Source organism: Dermacentor silvarum, chromosome 8 (genome assembly GCF_013339745.2).
Source record: "Dermacentor silvarum isolate Dsil-2018 chromosome 8, BIME_Dsil_1.4, whole genome shotgun sequence".
Taxonomy (NCBI): Eukaryota; Metazoa; Arthropoda; class Arachnida; order Ixodida; family Ixodidae; genus Dermacentor; species Dermacentor silvarum.
This window is the reverse complement of record NC_051161.1, coordinates 34715899-34735866: the sequence shown is the minus strand read 5'-3', so window position 1 is coordinate 34735866 and position 19968 is coordinate 34715899. Positions and strand designations below refer to the sequence as shown.

The following is a 19968-nucleotide window of genomic DNA, read 5'->3' as shown; positions in this document are numbered from 1 at the left end:
CGAAGGAAATTTCGAAGGCGCTCTTGACGCAACGTAAACACCATTTGTGGCCACCGCTTGGTTTTAGTAATGGGAGATTTATCACCCATTTTCCTGCTTACTGCTTTAAGTAATCCGCACTTAAAAGAAAAGGAAAAAAGGATTTAGGCCTACTTGCTAATTACGGCAAGTTCACATGCTACACATATTGATAACTATTTCCCTCGTGAAACCGAAGTATTGTTTATTTTATGAAGCGAAAATTCTCGTAAACATGACAAACGGCACGTTATTCACACCACCTTTACCTCTCCCTATTTACACGGAATGATCTTTTCCAACTTAAGAAGTACGGCATCAAACGTTTTAGTGCGCCGTGAAAATTTACAGGACAATTTGACAGAACTAGAGGACGAACAGATTAGAATATGGTACAAAAAACATAAATATCCTGGGGTTGTGCGAACGCAGATATACATAGGATATATCAGTTATACTTGAGGGTGCCTCTGTGCGTCTTACTTAAGCGGTGTCACATTCTCCGCAGTAAATTGTTACGGCGCAGTTAAAGAGTATCGGTCGCCAAATAAAAATTTACGTCGATACCGATGCAATAGAAAGAGCTTGCTTAGTGTGTTATTTATGCGTGTTATATGCAAGTGCTTAGAAATGACATGAGAGCATCGGTACAAACAGAAGTACGGACAACCTTGTGTGGAATAACTCCTCAGTACGTATAGTCTAGTGCGTCAACGTCTTCAGGAATAAGATGCCAACGTGCAGGAAAGGGGGACGGTTGTGCTTACACCAACTAAACATACATTTCGCGCGCCTTTCTTTGAGCATAAAAGCACCCAACAGTGTGATAGTACAGTTAAGAATTAAACACCACGACAAAGGCAGTCCTCTTATTTCAACAAAAGTATATATAAAAAAAATTAAATTATGGGGTTTTACGTGCCAAAACCAGTTCTGATTATGAGGCACGCCGTAGTGGAGGGCTCCGGAAATTTCGACCACCTGGGGTTCTTTAACGTGCACCTAAATCTAAGTACACGGGTGTTTTCGCATTTCGCCCCCATCGAAATGCGGCCGCCGTGGCCGGGATTCGATCCCGCGACCTCGTGCTCAGCAGCCCAACACCATAGCCACTGAGCAACCACGGCGGGTAAAAGCATATAAACCATCTAGTCCTTAGTTACTTTAAAGATGCCGTACATGAATGCGTAATAGACATGCCTCTGTAAAAGCGGCATTTTCTGCCTCGATCAATAATGGTCGAACGAGTGATTTCGCTGGGAAATTGGATAGCTTGGCCCCTGTTGATCACTTCAAAATTCCATTTTCCTGCTAACGTCTGTCTTATAGAACATCAAAATGACACAAAAAAGTTATTTCAAGTGCATATCCTCCATAATTCTTATTGTAAGCGAAGATGGTTTGTTCTTGAGCTAAGATCCAAGCATGCCAGACGGTTAGCAAGGCAAACATCTGAGGTTTACAATAAAGACACTTCTCTCTCACTCTCTCTGTGAACATATATTGCGATGCCCTCATGAGTACCGCGCAAAATTTCTCCTTCGTTAATTTCAATACAAGAAGGAGGCCCGCCAGGCATTTCATTTTGTTTTCTTCCGTTCTAGTCGCCGTTTTGTCATCGCGCTTGTTGCCATGTTTCTGGACCAGTATAAGCGTTCCTCGACAGCGTTAGAGCGGCACGATTTCGCCATTATAAGACAGCGGAACAAGCTGCTATTCGGACAGCAGCGACAGGCCGCGGGAACCAATGTGAGATAAGTCGCAAAAAAACAAATGAAACCAAAAAGTAAAGAAAAAAAGCTTTTTCGTATATGGGCTACCGAAGCGATTAATTTGTCTGTCTGCTTTTATCCACATGCCAGAACACAACCGAAGCCTGGAAAAACATCTAGTGACGCTATCAAGAGAAAGTTCTGATGGGGTGCCATCGACGTGTCCGGCCTGCAAATTGCACCGGAGCTATCAGAAAAACGCGTGCTTACTCGGTGCGTTGAGGCAGAAACATTTTTTCCTGTGGTCAGCTTATATCTTCAAAGTTGGGGGTCGACAAGATTAAACTTTAACGCAATTGAAATACTTTCTACTTTTCTGCTGTGCTGCCTAAAGTGAGAGGCCCTTACGCAATTTCTACGTCAGTTGACTGGACGAAAAAAAAAAGCTACAAAAAAACAAGAAAAAGAAAAGAAATGCATCCGATGCTTCAATTTGTCGGCTCCGTTTTTTTTTTTTTCAGGGTGGGGGGGGGGGGGGGGGAGAGGGCTTTTTGTTTTAGTTGTGTCATTTCACATAGAGATTGTGACTGCCCGCGGTACAATGGGATGATTTACTTGTTTTTCTTTTAAATAAAAGGTCTGAAGTTAATTCAGTCTATAGCTGTTTGATCCTTGCGGTCAATTTCTTTGTTTTTGAACGCATCTGAGCAAAATCTTCACAAAACGTGTTCTCTTTCGCACTCTAATCATCTGCGCTAAACATTTCTACTGAAAAGTAATAAATTGCACTAAAAAATGTTACAGTTTTGCCCTGAGGGCGAAGCAATGAATGCGATAGCAACACAGCAATGTCATACGAAGTAAGGTGAGCGGCCTTGGTAGCAATATGAATTGTAGTAAACATGAGCTGATTAAGTAAGCAGGTGTGCTGCGGCATAAGTAGACCGACATGAAGAGAGACTCGATGACCACGAGAAGGCGCGTGTGAAACGGTGGTGTTGATGAGAAGCGCTTCCCGTGGGCAGCGCGTGCGAAATGACACACCTGTAGCGCTGCACTGCCGATCTGGGCAGCATCGCATGTGTAGCGTGCGTTGGAAAATGTGGCCCGAATATTACTAACTGAATGAACAAGCGTGGTGTGAGCGCGCACAAACAAACATGAATAGATCACACTGAATGACTGGAGACAACGACTGTCAAAACGCTGGCAGCAAGCGCATACGCCACAGCGGGCGAGGTAAGTGCGGTCTATCGCTTCAACGGAAACTGAGCGGCGAATGCACAGCACATACCGTGTGGAGATAAGAGACGGTGCGGGTGAGCGACGGGCGCGGTTGTTGGCAGAGTAGAAGTGCGCCCCCCACCCCCGCTCCCTCCGGCGCTGGCTTCCCGCTTCCTTGCTTGCCCGTGGGAGATTGAGTGCGTTCGCTCTCCGTGATAGCGCGCGTCCCCGCACGCTTCCGCTCGGGCATATGGCGCGCGGCGAAGATTTTATCTATACGGAACCTCACCGCGACGGCGACGGCGACGCCGACGGCAGAAATCCGGCTGAAGTGTCCATATAATTGCTATCGCAATAAAATTAAACCTAAAGACTGCCATACACATGCTCCCGATGCGTTCCCGCGAATGTACTATTTCTGACTGGCTGACCTATGCTTCCTCACGTCAACACCTACTATATTATTGGCTCATATGTATATCTAAGGCACACCTGCCTTTTTGGACAAATGTTGAGCTCAGCAACTCCTATCTAAAAGCATAAGACCAAAGTACTCTTTTTTTTTATTCGCAGTCCCTATGCCTATTTGGCGTTTCGTTGTAGAGCGCAACGCTGCGGCGGTCGCTTACCAATAGGCGCAGAAGGCAAAAACACTCGAGTACTGCGCTTTGGATGTGCACGTTACAGAAGTCCAAGTGGTCAAAAGTGATTCGGAGTCCTCCACTACGGCGTCCCTCGTAACCTGCTGTGCAGTTCCGGTTACGCTAAAACCCACATTAAAACGCCAAGCTCTCTTTACCCCTCTTTCTCTCTCTCACCCCCCCCCCCTTTTTCGGTGGCTCCTGGCTGTTGGTTGCTGTCTTGAGGGAGTGGCTGGTACCGGCCATAGTGCAAACAAGCACTGTGTATAGCACTAACCGTTGCGGTCCGGCGTGGCAGGTGATATAGGCATGCGCGGACGCAAACACATCGTCGTCGTTCAGTCATCGTCGTCATTTCATCGAGATATATATTTACGTCATTATCATACCGTCATCATTGTTCGAGGTCATTTTAGGCCATTGTCATCGTGCCAATGTTTTTTTTTCTGCCACGGTCATGGCGTTGTCATCATACCATTGTCAAAAGCAAGCCGTAATCATGTTGTCTCATTGCATCGTCATCGTGCGGCAGCCGTCATGCCATCGTCGACATGAATTTGTGGACAATACGCCGTCGTGGTAGTTGCATCGTCGTCATTCCAGCTTCGTCATCCGATTGCCGTCACGCGGTCATCTTCACGCCATCGTCCTCATAGAGTCGCCGTCATTACTTCGTCGAAGATCCCTTGGTGGTCTAAATTAACCCGGAGTCCTCCACTATATGTATACGGCGTGCGCCTCATCATCAAATCCTGGTTTTGGCACGTGAAACCACATAATTCAGTTCAATTCAATTACTTCTTCGTCAGGAGTAGGATCCACATGTTCGATCGCCACAACAATATACTGACAAGTGTGTAAGTTGAGCTAGGGGTTTTCAAATGAAAATGTATGTCTATGTCTATACTTGCAAATGACCGTAATAGAAGTTCAGCGTTCATCGCAAACACGTTTATTTTTTGCTGCATAACATAGAGAAATGAAAGGGCCGATGTACTCTTTCCCTCAATTTCTACGCAGTAACCCCTGTATAAAAAGACGCAGTGCCGCCCGAAAGCCGAAGCATCGATTGCGATAGCAAATTAGTGAACAGCTATACGAAGTAAGGTTAGTAGTTTTAATGGTCGTGTAAACTTGTAACCATAGGCATACTAACTAAACGAACAAGCATGGTGTCACACGCGCACAAGCAAACATGAACGCATCTCACGCGTTGACCGCGGAAACTCGCTGTCAAAACGCTGGAGTAAGTAATCTCCGTGCGGAAGAAATCACGGGTCCGCACACGTTATACGGATTCAGACACATTCTACACAAAAACGTAATGCTTCTACCTGTATATCAGTTGTAGCATGCAGATGTATGACCTCGATTGCTACAAAGGAAACACATACAGGTTCCTCGAAAGAAAAGCTACGCAGTTGAAGAAAAATTCGTCCTGGTCCGGGACTCAAACCCTAGCGGGTTTCCGCTGAACTATTACGACGTAAGTGACTTTAGTACGGTGACTAACGCAAAAGAATGTTACATTAGGAGGCATACTAGCAGGTTTGACTAGAAGTACGACACATCACTTTGTGTTAGTGCTAGGAATTTCTCTCCTTGCTTGTATCAGAAGAAGTTAAATTTAATAAATATTTCTGTACACAACTATTCATGCTGGATGCTGAAAACGTTTTCTACAGTGTATGCGCAGTGTTTGCAGATAAATATTTCAGTTTGGGCACCTTAATAGCACTCAGTCTAAATTTCGGGCCATAGGTCATCAATATAAACGGAACTCGCTAAGGTGCACTCAAAAAATATGCTTTTCGCTAGACTCACCGAAATTCTACTCAGCCGAGCCTCGCTCGAACTCAGATTCACCAAAATTCTACTCAGCCGGGCTCAATCGGACTCAAACTGATGAGTTTGTCTTATAGTCTGAGTGAGTCTGAGTGAGTTCACTCATGAGTGGGGTTCCCTACGTATTATAACGAGAATTTAAATGTTGGCTTGGTTTTATATGTGACATCGTGAATCATTCTAGTAGCACCGGCAGGGATAAATCGACACTAAAACACAAAAATACATAAATACGGCACAGACACATGGTTATTGGAAATTAACTCTCTGTCTGTGTATCTGCGTGCTCTTGTGTCCGTGTTCCTCCATTAGAATACCTTACAAAAACTAAACAGCATTGGGCTCGGCTGTTCTCATGTGGGAGCGTGGAGTCAAAATGTTGGCGGTCCCGTTTTCTTTTGCTCAGAAACCCCGGTACCTGCCTTTCTATGGAGTCAGTGTACGTCGACATCGCAAGGTTTTGCCTTCACCCTGCGCCATGACCAACTTCGCTTTTTCCCCTGCCATCACATTGCAGCCGAACACTCGTGAGAATGGCCGTAATAGACCTCACCTCCGCAGCATTAACTGCCCGACGACACTTCTAAGGAACGGGAACTTAAAACGGCGCAGTTTCGGCGTTCCGGAAGAGGACATAAAAGAGTCCCGTGTGCGGGCAAATCTCATTCCTGATGGCTTCGTTCACGACGAATGGCTCGGTTCCGTCAGGTCTTGTGGATGGTGCTTCGCAAGAAAGCAAAAAGTGCGTAGGCAAAACGAGAAAACGAAACTGCGACGTTCGCCGGTACTCCCATCGCAAATAGCTTGCTTCGCGGAACCGTGTGCAGGGGCGCGAGTATAGGATGGAGCGTAGGCGGTATTTCGAAGACCGAAAGGCGCTTTGGGAATAGACGCGTACATTCAGGAAACCATACATTTTCATTTCCCGCATTCCGTCCACGGAAGGGGCCCGCTTTGGTGGGCATAATTAATGCAGAAGGCTTCTGTTTCTGCGTGGGTCTTCATTGTCTGGCATCGTGGCCAAATAATCGGCGAAGAACCGTTTCATGTATACATATGACTCCCCTACAAGAGGCGCGGATATCCTTCGGAGGTTTGTGATGTGCCGATAGCATCCGGATGGCAGTGCCGTTGTTCTGAGAAAATAACTAAAATAAAAATGAAAATACTGAGAAATCAAGCGTTTGCCGCCCGCCATAATCAAAGGGTGTGTCTGACCTTAACTAATGCTACTGTTGAATTCATTGCATATCTTACGTGTGACAATATGAATCCTTGTTGTCGGAAGGTATAGATTGTAGATATAGTATAGATATGTTGAAATGCGTAAATTATAGGGAAGGTAATGTTATATGTACCCAGACGGGGGAGCGAGTAAATGTCAGAGCAGAGGCTGTCGCGTATAATGTGCTGCGAAGCATGGCAAGAAAAAAAGTCGACTAAAGCAGATTCGCTGTGCTTTCGATGACGTTAGTTAGGTTCCGTGCTGACATTTCCGCTAATGCAGCAACGCCCATTGTGTACGTTATCTTGCGAACTTGGCATTTTTTTTTCGTCCAGCAACCTTCAAAATTATTAGCAAAGAAATTTCATTGCATTTGCGAAAAGCCCAGCCTCCACCCTGTCATATCCCTTTACTGATTAGTATTTGACGTCAAGCATATAGTTTGACTAGCATTGACGTCAAGCATAAAGGCGCAGTCAACACATCCTTAGTGCAGCTGAATTTCAGTGCTTTCTTCGTAACTTCCTGCCAGCTGCTATGTTGTTTGAGCAGTGCGTGGTAGCATCATTTTATTTCCCAATTTATGTAAACACGAGAAAATGTATGGCCGATGAAACGGCTATTTACCTAAAATACCACCATTTAGCGAACACGTATAAATACATTGTAGAAACTAAGGGAAACCGTTAAGTAGGACAAAGACACTAAAAACGCAGATAATTTTGTGCGGAATAAGGTGGCACCTTGCATAGCACCCCATTACTCGTTCATTAGTAATCTCCCTCAATATATATATATACCCTGATGTTTTGCGTGCTAGAACCACTATCTCATTATGAGGCACGCCCTAGTAGGGGACTACGGATTGATTTTTACCGCCTGGGGATTTTTAACAAGCAGCTAAATCACAGTATGTGAACGTTTTCGCATTATGCCCCCATTGAAAAGCGGGCGCCGCGGTCGGCATCCACTCCGGGACCTCGATCTCAGCAGCTGATCCCCTTATTTGTACACTGCTTAAGTGCGTATTTTTTTATAATCGGCGTCCTTCTCCTTAATGAAGGAGTCGACGCCGGATGCTTTCGCACATTCCTGAATTATGAATCAGCTCACGCTGCGCTTCGTATGGGCTTCTAGAGGTTACTGTTGCTACCGCCACTCAATTCCTATCCCAATGATCCTTGTAGCACAGACGCGATAACGTTCAGCCACCCGTATACAGAGAAAATCCGGAGCTATGTTTACCGCAGGCCTGCTTATACCCGTGGTTGCATAGTGGCTTTGGTGTAGCGCTATTAAGCCCGCTAGGTTGCGGGATCGAATCCTGGTCGCGGAGGCTGCATTCCGATGGGGGCGAAATGCAAAAACACCTACAAGCCGTCCATTGGGTGAACGCGAAAGAACCCCAGGGGGTCAAAATTAACCCGGAGTCCCCCACTACGGCGTGCCTCGTAATCATATCGTGGTTTTCGCGCGTAAAACATCAGAATTCAATTAAATTTCAGGCCTGCCTATGTCCTGCCTTTCTCTCGAGCCGTCAGACATGTCTTTTATTAACTCGCTATGGCAGCCTATTTTCAGGGAACTATAATCTGCGAGGGTATTATGCGTCCGCTTGAGGGGAAATTTTTATCATCGCTCAATGACGGCGTGACAAGTGACGGCGCTGCAGCTTCTTAACGTTCCCTCCTTTGAGACGCGGGCAAACGGCCACCGATAAACAAAAGCCTCGATATAGTATGCAAATTGAGCGCATCTACGCACCCACGACGTCATATACGAGCCGCAGTGCCACCCACCACATGAGTGAATGACTCGCAGGAGGAAGTCACGCCTACGACTCTGCATGGCTAGGCTATTGTGCACGACTGTTCAAACGGTAGTTGAAAGAACAGTCAAGCGAAAACTTACCGAAAACGTTGAAGTGGCAAATTATCCCCTTTCTTTCCGATTCTTGCAGTCGCGGGAAGACGTTATAATAAAAAGACATATTTTAATGAAAATTCATGCTGTGAGCCCTATACAATACTCCAAGTTGAAATTACCAGGTGTTTTTTTTTTTTTTTAACTGCACCAAGTTTTACAAAAATTGCCTGTGGCAGAGAGCACAATTCTGATTAATGAGCTAAATTACTCGATGAGGCGGCCATTTCTTCTACGAGAAATCAAACTGCTTGCCTAAATAATTAACATAATTACACTAACTACATTGTTAACTAATTAATTTACAACATATACTTAAATTTATTAGTTGTAACCGGTGAGCTCGCAAGGCGTGTCAACTTAGAACGAATTCTCAGGACTACACAAGTTTCGAGATAACAATTTTCAAAGGGTCTGACGAAATGTATTGGCGTTCCAGTTGTGTTTGTGCTTCAATGCACAAAACAACGTTTACTTTAAAAGGTAAGTATAACAATAGTGCATTTTGACTGAAGTTTGACGGCGCGTATCTCGAAACCAGTGCCATCCTCAGAATTTGTTCCAAGTTGACATGCCTTGCAAGCTCACTCGCTACCATTCGCAGATGAAAATACGCCGTAAAGCACTTAATTAATAAGGTTATTGGAGTAATACGTTCATTATTGAATTACGAATTTGATTTTTGTAGATTTAATGACCGCCTCGACGAGTAATTTAGCTTCAGGGATAAACATTTTGCTATCTGCTAAGGGCAACAAAAAAAATATCAAGAATTTCAATGAATTTGGTGCCGCTAAGGAAAAACACCCTATACACTTCTGATTGCATTGGTTGAAGCATATATGTGAAGGAAATGGTGACAAAAAAAAGTGGATTAAAGGCGACGAGAAGGAAAATAGGAGGTCTAAGCACACGCCAAAAATTTACGTTTGTTTACACGGCCCCGGATTCTGCGTGAAAAACAACAAAGATGTAATCACTGGGGTTACAACGCTGCCATACTGCTGCAAACTCTAAATAAACACGGCGCCGTGCCTACGTACCGCTGACGTCAGTGCACAAGTTCGCATGTTAGCAGCTCAGAAGTTCTTCTGAGCCGCTATCGACGAGGACTTGCGTGTTGGCAACTTCGTTTTCTTCTTGCACACTCATCCATTCTCAATATTACCACACATTCTTTCTTTATTTACTGTTGAAACCGCAGTGCGTACTGCAACTCTCTTTCTCGATGAGGCGTAAGTGAGAGTAAGCAGCTACAAGCACCATGTTTTTAGCACTTCGCAAAGTCTACACATTTCTTGAGGAACTACCAAACATTGCCTGGAGATAGGGCTTCGAAGAGTGGTATCGTACGTTCTCGAGCTGTAAATGTAATTGAGAACTGCATTCGACGCAACTTTTCGCTGAGATTACACCACCAAGTATGGGGCAAAATACCAAAAATGTTTAGGCACTCGGTACGGCTGTTGTGCAGAAAAGGAGCGGCTTGAGAAGTTTACAAAGTACATTTTGCAACACTTTTTTTAAGACGCATTGGTTCTTCGTCGTGTCTTGCTTATGGCGAAAGAAAAGTTTTTTTTTGTTTTTTTATTTACTTTGGCAGCTATGGGATGCCAGATTGTCCTTACCTTGTTGGCTTAAATTGTCCTATGCTATACGCGGAAATTTCTTCACCTCGAGAATACTTTTGAATGCGGACAGTTTTTGTCGTGTTTTTTTTTTGTCAGAGTACACGTCGTATCGTCTTTCTTGCAAGCAACAGGTCGTATATTAGAGTTTCCCACACAAAATGACAGCGGTTACAAGCTTTCTGTGAAAAAGACCATTTCATGGGAAGTTGACGCAGTAATTAAGTTGTCGAGAAACGGCGATGGCTCTGAGGAACGGGAGCTTCGAATGATAAAAAATTTGGCAGCTGAATGCTTGACGATGAAACACCTTGCGTTGTGCTTTAGGAATGCTACGAAAAAAACTCGCGTGGGTAGCCAAGTAAAAACGTAAACCAAGACTCTCTGCGCGAGAAAAGAACGGACACGCACTGTAGCTAGAGGTTTTATTAACCGAGCCGGAAATGCGCATAACGATCAAATAGAAGATTCCCTGCTGGTCCGTGATATAGTAGAGCACCAGCGAAGAACCCGGCAACAGAACGCCCCACCAATCAAGCTACATAATGCGGAGGAGGCGCAGAAATACAGACGCAAACCTACCCACATACAGGTAGATACCACAAACTAAACCCAACCTCGTATAATAACTCTTGCCCGTGGTGCGGGGACTGGCCTTCATTGCTTCACGTAACATATAGAAGTGCGCGAAAAGGCCTCATACTATTAATTCACCTTTAGTGCTCGCCTTGCTAAGGGAGCCCTGGGAGGTCATCCTCGCTGTTGCTGACCTCGAGGCCCAGAAGGGTCTCCTGGATCAAGCTAGGCCACTGGAGTTTTAGAATAGAGACCCACCCTGAACCACTCCCTTCCTGTTTTTTTTTTTCATTAATAAACGTTTATTCCTCCTCCTGCTACCGCCAGTTCGATTCGACCTCATGTCACTGCGGGCAAGCTAACCACTGGGGTATCGCAGAAAATTTTCATTTGCTTAACTGTACAATGTTTTTATCACCACACAGACTCTGAGCCTGGTGACGTATCTGCATATATGGTGGTGGTGGGTTGTAGAGACAAGCAGGTTTACCCTGGTGATCAAGGTAGGCAAATGCTCCACCCAAGCATGTCTTACAATATCGCTGCGGTGTTTCACCAGATGTCCATCAAACCAGTCTCTTTAAAGAATACAATAAAGAGACGTGAAATTTCTTTGTGGGCTATAACTATAACAGCGCTCTTTCCAATCCCTTCTCTCGCTTCCATGTAGATCGTCGCGCTGCTAACGAAAGATGATACTTCGGGGAACACAAAGTGTTGCAGTCATGCATGCGGAAGGTCCTTTTTTTTTTGCATATTTTCCAGGAAAGCGCCTTTTTCCTCTTGGAATTCCAGGCACGACCACAGAAAGTTTTTAATGTCTCCTTTCTCGTCGCATGCCGTGCAGTTCGGAGATTTGATACGTTCCATCTTAAATAACCAAGCTGGTGTACGAGCAGATCCTGTCCTTATTCGACATAGAAGTGAGACTTCCTCTCTACGAAGTCTCTTGGTTAGGCAGGTCATACGTGGGGGAACCCAAAGTGACCAAAGTGATTTCAAATGTCAGATTTTTTAACTTTCTTGGGGTCTTGACCTTGGGAGGATGATCGAGCGCGGCGTATGTAAGAGCATCAACTTTTTCGTCGCCAGCAATAGCAACGTGGGAAGGAATCCACTGAAATTTTACTGTGGACCTTAGTTGCCGAATTCTTTCACGGGGGCTAGTGATTTGCGCGGGAACTTGATGCATGGTAGACCACGCTAGAATTTTCGCAATGCGGCCTTTGAGCCCGTAAGGGGAACCACATTCTGTGGAGGCAAAGTCTTTAGTTTGCGAAGAGCAGCAGCTATTGCCACGCCTTACACAACTGTCGACAAAGCTATACAGTCCGGACGGGCAGACCACGTATATCTCAGAGAGGGAATATAGAATGCATGTATTTCGGAAGCCAGAACAGGAAATACCGTAGCAGACGAGGACAGTGCTATGTGCATCGCAAATAAATTGTTACTGAGAACGGTGGCTGCTGTTGCTGCATGTTGCTGTCGCAGTAAATTAGTTCAGTTCCAGAGAAATTGCTCACGTCAGCAGATTTGTTTGTGGCAGTGTGGCAGCAATGCCACGTTGTGACAATGTAAGGGCATGAGAATTTCATGCCATGACACTGACATGGCAGCCTTGTTGGATCTCGCGAGAGCATGTGTTCTAAGCTTTATGAGGCTATGCACTGTATATGCGAGCAATTGTTTTTATTTGTGCGCCAGTCTAACTATTGTCTTCAAATTAATTCCTTTTCTTTTAGCTCGTGCGTGTAAGGAGGAAGCTGGTTGACAGGTGGCAGCACTTTCTATTGTATGTTTAATTTTAAAGCAAAGCATTTATAGATTTGCTTCCCGGATTTCATTCCTCGCCGTACGGCGTCATCTCACACTTCGCGCCACACGCGCAAAGGCTGTCGGGAACAGGTGTTTGAGAGTGACGTCAAGCGTTCTATCCCTCGTTTTCTCTCGTGCATGACGCCGAGAGTTCAGCGCCACGGGCGTGCTTGTGAAGTTGTTTTCTCGTTCTTATTGTACTTAAATGTCGCGTGTTGTATTCGAGATGACGTTAAATGTTCTAGCACGAATCGGGGAGGTTGACGTCACAATCGTGTGTGTACGAAATGGTGTGAATAGAGGGTAATTGTCGGTCTGCTTCTGACGGCTCCTATGCGATTACCAACAGTGGATGCGAAGTACACGCTAACTAAGAAGTTGAAAGATTTAATCGCATTCATTGAGAACGAATTGTTTTCGTTTAACTTTGATTTCCAGAATGCGTGGAATCCGCGTAAACCATTTCATGAGTGAGAGAGATACTTTTAAATGGATCCAGTAGATGAATGCCTGGCAGCATGCCTAGCATCCTACTCCAGATAGATTAGCATTTTTGTAAGCCCGGGTCCCCAAGCTATTCTGCTTACCTTATGCGAAGGAGCGCCAGAGCTACGCTCAGTGTGAATAAGTTTGGCGATTTCTGAGAACGAAGACATATATATTAAAGATAGGCATCCGAAGCTGTGCTCTCGAGGGAAGCATTTAGAATGCTGTTATGAAAGTGGGCGCCGGTCTCAGTGAAGAAGTTCCTCTGCCCCCCCGCATTCACCTGTTCAGCAGCCCACATTTGTTGAGTGCCCACTTCGAGAACTTTTCGCGCAAGAGCCACGTCACTCGCATGCATTCTGGTTTACCCGGAATAAAGGCGCTCTCTAGCCTCTGCCGATTTATGGAAAGACGGTGCGTCACTGCTTGAAATTTGGCGACCCGTAAATAGCCGCTCTTTCACGAGTACTCTTTTAAGCGGGTCGCGTCCCCAGGGTCATGAGCCGTGAAATGTTTAAACACCCCCACGTGCCGAATTCTGGTTTTGCTTGCTTTTTTGGACTCACATCGTATGCCACGCCTCTAACTCCACCTGAATAACACGCGATGTTGCAATGTGCTACATACTTTGTAACACATGTTAAGCTGAGTGAAGCAGAGATTATTACTATAGATAATAACGTGCCTTTGGTTATGAATACTGTCATTGTTACTCCGGTGAAATGGCATCGTTTGTATGTTGCTTTTTTGTCTGTTGTAGTTGCATATATGAATTTTTTACAGCATATAAAACTGAATGTATCCTCCCCGCTGCAATTTTTAATTATTTTGGTGAATTAAAAATTCAGCGCCATTCCACTTTGTGAAGGCGGATGGCCAGCGAAGCTGTGCATGCGGTGATTGACCATTGCTCCTGTGACGCATTCCAAGTTTGCGGGATCGAGGCCTCATGGACGGTTCGCATTTCTTACCACCTCGTGGTCCTGGCGGGCATCACGCTTATACGCTTGGCGTCCGCGGCCGGCGCTCATCGTCGGTGGTCTTCTTCCGCCACCGCCGCACCCATTCCCTTTTCTGTACATGTCGTCGTTCTCGGTGGGCACGCTGTTCTTCAGGCCGTACAACACGTGGTCTACCCATTTAACAGTCAGAGTAGAACTGAGGAAAGGAGCCTACCTAGATCATGACATCAGGAGACAGAAGACACTCAGATTGGTAGGCACTAGTTTGAATAAGCGGGATGGCGTACACGTGTATGGTGCGAACGCAGACATGGCCGACGCGGGTTAAAGTGTAGTATCTGGTCTTATCAGCTTAATATCTGATACGGGTTTATTTTTGACTAAATATAATAAACTTATTTTTGCAAGTGGACGGAGTGCTTGAAGCCTGCTTCACGAGCTCCGCCGCGGATCGGCCCGGTATTGCACTATCTTCGGGATCGGCCCACGATTTTTGGTCTACAGACATCGATCCGCTGGAAACTATAGTCGGGTGCAACTTTAGAAGGCAGCGGCATTTGCACCCTCAAAGGCGGATGCATACGAGCCTCCACCAATGGACGCGCACTAAAGACTTGCGTCATGAGCCGGACGGCCGGTGTCCCCGCCGACAGAGAACATGGTAGCCCGCGCTTCAAGCCGGGTCGAGTCGTGTCAGCGGGAATATTTCTTTAGTCACGCAGGAAATCGGCTGCTACGCTTCGGTCATCTGGGCGGGGCCTCTCCTGTCTTCTTAAGTTGTACCCGACTATAACCATATACAGCCTTGCTGCAATAAATATACAAATCCATGTAGGCGCGCCCCAGTCGTTTAGCTGATACTTACTATTAAGTGAAGAAAAATGGGACGTAGCTGTTCTGTCCCAGGTCTGATGCATTCAAGAACTCTCTATATAACTACATTGACCTTATTGAAAAGAGTTAGTCGTTTATTATTTCTTTTATAAGTATTATTAGCTTAAATTACTCATTAGTTACTCGCATTCGACTGCGTTGCTGCCACTCAAATTGCTTGCGCAGGAATAAGAATCTGACAAACAAAATATATTTATCGAAATATTATATATACTTGCCCATGGTAAGGCGATCGAGCACGTCTGTCGAAATGCCATATAGATATATTGACCCACGTGACGAGTTATAGCCTCTTAACGAAGCCGTGCCAATTAACAGAAAAACCCGCGTGTGGTGTCCGAACGACCCCACACACACTTCTGGCTCTGGTAAAATGGGCTGGTATTTACAAAACGCTTTTACGCTATAATTGTTCGTAAGAGAAAATTCCAGCCTGTCCTGACGCTGGACATATTATTAGCCGAGGCGACCGGCCAATGACAAAGAGCATTTACAAAAGAAAAGCTTTGTGAATTCCGGCCCCAGTTATGAGGCTGACAAGTTTAAGGATGATAGAAATGTTTGAAGAGCAGCACTCAAATGACTGAATGACCAGATTTCTAACTTGCAAGAAATTTAGACCATGTGTTAAGGCATCAGCGCAATGAACAGCTGTGGAAACTATGGTTGCTTTAGTAGTAGCATTAGCAGAAAGTAACATAGTTTCGAGTTATTGGTGTACAGCGAACTTAAGCCTACCCTTATTTCTGATTTTTCCGCGCCTTACTTTCTAGTTGTCTTCTGTTTTGCAGGTTAGTCAAAGATAGATTTGAGTTTGCGTGCGTATATGACTTTTATAATGTGTCATATTTGTTCTTCGGTTTTAAGAACACCAAAGTTTCTTTTTTTTCTCTTTCTTTGCTTGTTTCATGTGACTGTATGTGAAGTGCTTTATGAAATACCCATGCACAATAGAACACTGTTTTCTACACTCTATACGTCAGACTATGGTGTATATGCTATATTTTTCCTTTCTTTTTTTACCGTTCTTTTTTTTTTTTTTTGGGGGGGGGGGGGGGGGAGGTGAGTATACCCCGCGTTTGGTTGTAAACAGCTCAATAGCTGAATTTTTTTTTTACTTCACCTTTCATTATCCTTAATTCATTTACCAATTTAACGTTCCGCAGAAACCGGTATAGCATACTTTACTTGTTGCAGACACTTGCTTTTGATAATAAACAAAATAAATAAATAAATAAATAAATAAATAAATAAATAAATAAATAAATAAATAAATAAATAAATAAATAAATAAATAAATAAACGCTAGTTTTTCCAACTTTCCTCCATCAAAGCGCTATGCCTCTCTCTCCACACCGTACTCAAGTGCATTGTTAAAGACAAAACAAGCAAGACGAGGGGGCAGCGAGGCGAAAGCCCTTTGTGTAGTCACCAAGGCAACTAATGGGCTTGTATACGGCATGGAAACAGGTTGAATCCTCTTCAGTCGATTCTTCTTTTGACGTCAGGCGAGAGCAGGCGGACTGGCTCATTATCGCTCCCTCTTTTATCAAGACGGAACAGATGAGCGACGTTCTTTTTAACGCCTGACTTCATTGCAATTGAGTTCTTCATTGGAGCCTGTAGATCCCACACGCTTCTTTAAAGCGTATCAGCAGTGTTCCGGCCTGGTTCCCTTGTTTCTATACGGATTAAGTCCTCTTCACTATGAATTGCCGTCTGGACGCCTTACAAGTTAAACTGAAAGCGCCGCGTCGACAGATTAGTCAGAAAGCGCGGCTCAAGAGAGACGAGATGTGGGTGTGTCCGTTGTGTGCGGCTAGCGGACGACAGGGACGTAGAAGAAAAGAGGCATGTTTATGAAAGCCCGAAGATTATGCCGGGCACACTACTGAGATGCCAGAGCAACACGCGCTTCGCGCACTCTGAGGCAGAAAGCGTATGACGGCGGGAGTGTTTCGCCGCCATGCATGTCGCTTGCGCCACCTTACCGCATACAGTTTCCGTGAATTGTTTTATGACTGAGATGACGACTACGACAGGTCACAGGTGGAATCAAGCCTCTGGAAAAGGCATGCACTTTTTTTAAAGAAATATGATACAGAGGTAACGTAAAAGGAAGACGCTCATGAATTAGTAAGACATTACGTGAGAGAAACGTAGTTCCAAATAATGAAACAAGGAAGGCGAATTACAGCCGTTGGTAGAATCTTATACAGTATGTAAGAAAAGATCAATGGGCAATGATTTCAAAGCCGCTTTATCAATGCGGCACCGAGCTTCGAAAAAAAAAGAAAGAAGAAGAAGAAATCGAAAGCAACAAACTTGCCCACGGCATCAGTTTTACACGGAACATATGCTAAAGAAACTCTTTCCCCGAGAGCTATGATATGGTCAGACAAAATGAAAGTTAAAAAAATATATAATTCCGCCAGTACCTATCACCCGATGAATGTTGACGTTAATGGGACTAGCATTGCAGCAATATAGCAACACGTTGCATTGCCAAGTTATTCACTTCTGTGTAAAGGCTCATTCACATTAGGCCGACACGACACCGATTTTGGTCTGCCGACTGTCGGCGGCAGCGGTTTACAGGACGGAAAACGCTCTGGCCAACGGTTTAAAGGAAGGAAAACGCTGCCGCCATTAGTTGGCAGACCAAAATCGGTGTCGTGTCGGCCTAATGTGAATGAGCTTTAACCGTCTTCAATTTTCTGTTACCGTCATCATCAATTACCCGTATCTCAACGCTCCTAATCGAAGCACGCTTTGGCATCATTCTGTTCACTTCACTTTTTTTTCTCCAGCTTTTGATGCCGACCTTCTCACGTCTTTGTAGATTAGGTTGAAACTAGCTTTTGTCCAGTTTTCTGCCCTACACATGGTGAGGCGTAACGGGAAAAAATGAATAGGCCTGGCATTTAGGGACAGGAAGAACAGTGGTGTTGCTTAGAGCGAAAATGATTGTAGCCGATAATCTAGTTCGCATTAAGAAGACTGAATGGAGTGTGGCAGGCGAAATTGAGGCTGTGACTGAATCCCGTCTGGTCTGGATGGAATACGGTGATATAAAACGAGACACCGACCACAAAAGATTTAGTGAAGTTAACGTTTCGACTTTCACATGGGAACCTTGTTCACAAGTGACAGTAAAATCGATAAAAGAGTTGGTTGATGATGGTTGATGATGATGATTACCACATGACGAGGGGGTTTAAAGAGTGAAACAGAAATAACGGAAGTTAAATCATGAGGACTAGATGAGGTGCACTGTGTCTACATAGCAGGACACTCAGGAGAGGGACAGAGAGAAAAGGGAAGTAAAGGCAGGAAGCTCAGCCAAACACACGCCCAGTTCGCTACCCTACGCAGGGGCACGGGGTTAAGGTATAAAAGTAAAAAGCAATAAAGGAGGGAGGACACTAAAGATGTCGCTTTGTTCGGAGGAAGGGACCCGCCGTGCTTGCTCAGTGACTACGGTGTTGGGCTGCTGAGCACAGGTCGCGAGATCGAATCCCGGCCACAGCGGCCGTATTTTTGTGGGGGCGAAATGCGAAAAACAAACCCGTGTACTTAGATTTAGGTGCACGTTAAAGAACTCCAGGTGGTCCAAATTTCCGGAGTCCCCCACTACGGCGTGCCTCATAATCAGATCGTGGTTTTGGCACGTAAAACCCCCATAATTTTTTTTCGGAGGAAGGGTACTGTTGTTTGCTACATTCAGCTACTCTCTAAGAGCTCGTGTGGCCTGCTGGGCTGATGAGCTGTGAGGCCAGGTTCTCAGGACCTTTGATTCGTTAAAAGGCCGACCGTTCAGTCTGCTCAAGGAAGACCTGAGAATTTGGTTGTTCGTCAAAACGGAAGCCGTTGCAGATAAGGTGTTCGATGGACTCTTCACTAATGCTCTAATCACAAATGGGTGAGTCAGCCCTTTTCCTTGCGATAGCAGTATTAATCAGTGAATGCCACTCCGACCCACCGTCGACACAGCATCACAGCGTCGTATCGTGAGAGATTTGTTGGTAAGTGCAGCTGTGTTCACGGATCGAGGCAGTATAAGCGATGGTTGAAGTTCGTCAGAGTATTTAAAGAGTGAGTGTGACTAAGATGACGAAGCTCTCTTGCAGCTTCTACTTTTGATAACCATATATCACCGCTGTATCGTAGGTACATACGCTACTGCGGCTACCTCGCTAACACAGATGAACTTCACGTCATCTTATATTCCAAAATTTTGTTGGATCTGCATTGTATCTGCGTTGGAACTAAAGTCCCTCTCCCACGATAAGGCAATAGCTGAAAAGCGTGTCCTCTACCTCCGCGAGAAACGTCCTTTCAACTTACGCAGAAATTGCGCTTTATAACTCGCGGTAGTTAAAATGCTGACACCAAGAAACGACCTAATTCCATCATGCTCGGCTGTTAACGAAGACGTTTTAGGATCAGCGGATTTTTTAGATTGACAGTGCGGTAAATAATCAGACCATCTCAAAAGATACGAAAACACAAACACCTTTTAATTAACGCCCATACACTCACTGCAGCACTCACTGCAGCAACCTCTGTCATGGCTCGCACCCACTAAGGGGGATCTAGGCCAATAATCTGGTAGCAGAAGGCAGCAAGCATACATATGTTTCTTTTAATTTATTTTTTTATTTTTCTTATGGAGTGAATATTCTTTCATTTCTCAGAGAACCATGTCTTATTTGCGTGCGGCAGGCATCAAGATTCTGCTCAGAATTGCAACATGTAAGAAGATTATTCGTCGGGAAAACAGAAATTCTTTAACAGTCACGTTACAGAGCATTAAAATGTTTCCCACGTAGGCTGAACGAAAGAAGCGCTAGTACGGACGATAATCTGGAAATTAGAGTTACATAAGCTGTCACATTGCAACTATGTAAAATAAGGGTAAAAAAAACAGAAAAAAAGGAACATGCTTGCCATCATGTAAATGAGGGCTTCTTCCAACCGTTGTGCCCTTCATCTTAGAAGGTACTTCGTACGTCC

General features: G+C 44.9%; 1 non-coding gene across 1 annotated transcript; it reads left to right on the top strand.

Annotated features, from left to right (window-relative positions):
- The first annotated feature begins 14368 nt into the window (after positions 1-14368).
- Positions 14369-14551, top strand: LOC119462961 (U2 spliceosomal RNA). Its single transcript, XR_005194314.1, has one exon. It is a non-coding gene; the product is annotated as a U2 spliceosomal RNA (small nuclear RNA).
- Positions 14552-19968: the final 5417 nt, after the last annotated feature.